This window comes from Cariama cristata, unplaced genomic scaffold, assembly GCF_000690535.1.
Source record: "Cariama cristata isolate BGI_N322 unplaced genomic scaffold, ASM69053v1 scaffold9655, whole genome shotgun sequence".
In the NCBI taxonomy this organism is placed as follows: Eukaryota; Metazoa; Chordata; class Aves; order Cariamiformes; family Cariamidae; genus Cariama; species Cariama cristata.
The window spans coordinates 76,962-78,842 of NW_009616977.1; positions in this window are offsets into that span (position 1 = coordinate 76,962).

A 1,881-nucleotide genomic window follows, 5' to 3' on the forward strand; every position below is an offset into this window, starting at 1 on the left:
GGGGGGGGACGGCCCCAGCCACTCCTGCTGGAAACTGAGACCGCGGTGGGTCCATCTCAGCCCTTTCCAAATGCGGCTGAGGATATAGAATTGGGATGTCGTGTCGGTTTTGGGGTGTTGTTTTGGGGTTTGCACAGCTGAGGTGTGAGTTTGGCGAGCTCTCGGCAACGGAAGATGCATCCCTGCTGCAAACGCAATATCGGTGTGATCCTCCCGGCACAAATGCAGCGGGATCATGCAGAGATGAGGGAGCAGGGGTGTGACAAGGACACAAGTCAGAGAAGAGCTCTGAGTCTCTCCCCTGTCCCTCCCTGCTCCAGCCGGGGAGACTGGTGCTGCATCAGCCCTCCCTTGGCACCAGGGCCTCTGGCAGGGACCCAGCGAACTGGATGGGACGGGAGGAGGAAACCTGGCCCTGGGGGCGAGAGCAAGGCTGGGAAAGGAATATCCCATCGCTCCTGGCCGCTGACAGGGCATGGAAATAGCCGGTGCGCACCTCCCTGCGGAGTGGGCACACAGCATGGACATAGATAGGAAAACCCTCCCCTGAAGCGAGTAACCCGGGCAGCGTCCAGATTCCTCCCGGTGATGCCACTTCTCCCAGCTGCTCCCCGCTGTCCCCAGGCTTCCCAGCATCGCTCCGTTCCCTCCGCACAATCCCTTCCCTCTCTGCAGGTCAGGGGTTCATCTGAAGGCTGTCAGAGGGATTTAAGGCTTTCGCAGAGGAATGAAAGGTTTTTGCAGAGAGCTAAACCAGCTCTGCTGCTCCGTGTAAACTGCTGGACTGTAAATAATGTGGTCCTGACTGGCAGGCTGGAGCATCCTGCAACATTTTACAGAATAACAAGGCATTTCTTCTAAAACAGCAATCTAGAAATGCCATTTTCACCAGTTGTTGGTGGATATCTGTGTTGTAGGCACACAGCTAATCCTGATTTAGTGCATGCAGCTCCTGTGACTGCATCGCCCAAGTATAGTCCTATTACTGCCCATCCACCACCAAGTTACCCAGCAAGCACCCAGAAGTAACTACACAAATTAACAATGCGGATTCGGTGTACGAACACATAACCACACTCGTCTGACCATAATAAATCAAGCACACAGCCCTGAAGCAAAACAAAGGGAAGTCGCAGCTTAAGTGTGTATACAGGCAACCAGGAGGTGTGCAGGTGATGAGTACCAGAAACTGAGTCCTCTCCAAACCCACGATGGTGCTCCGAAAGCCTTTGCAGGATGCGTTCCCAAAGAGGATGCTTCCCCGTGTCGGAGAGCGAAGCCCGTCGGCTCTGCGGCGAGGCAGAGCCCGCCCGTGGCCCCCGCTGCCGTCGGTGCCGCTCAACCGCAGGCGGTGACTTTCCCTCTGCTAATTAAGGTGTGGGAAATACGTTCAAGGTGGTGCAAGACATCTGGTTACCTCGAAATGAATTTTCCAAACTTAATTATATTTCTCCTCTTGCAACATATGCTCAGGCGAAGATGAGGACGGGACCAATGATAGATGAAACAAGCAGATGCAACAACAACAGGGGTGGGTTGGGCTGGGGGGGAAAGCAGAAACTCAAATCTTGCTGGTATTTGTGGAGTGTATAACTGACAGGAACGTTTTAGGGCTATGAATACAAGCTGACGTATGCATGTATGTGCAAGTAAGAATCCTGCTAGGATAGGACATGCCGATCACCTTCAGGAGAGGGAATTTTAGGCAGTTTTTTCCAAAGAAAATGCCTTCATGTCAGCATCTAGGATTTGTTGTTGCTGTGCTTTTTTCTTTTTTATTGTCCCTGCTTTTTATGGCTTCTTGTATCAACCTTGGTGCTAAGATTGGGTTTATTTAGGGCGCTTTTAATGCTCTGGCTCCCCTGCTGCTGGCTAACGGCC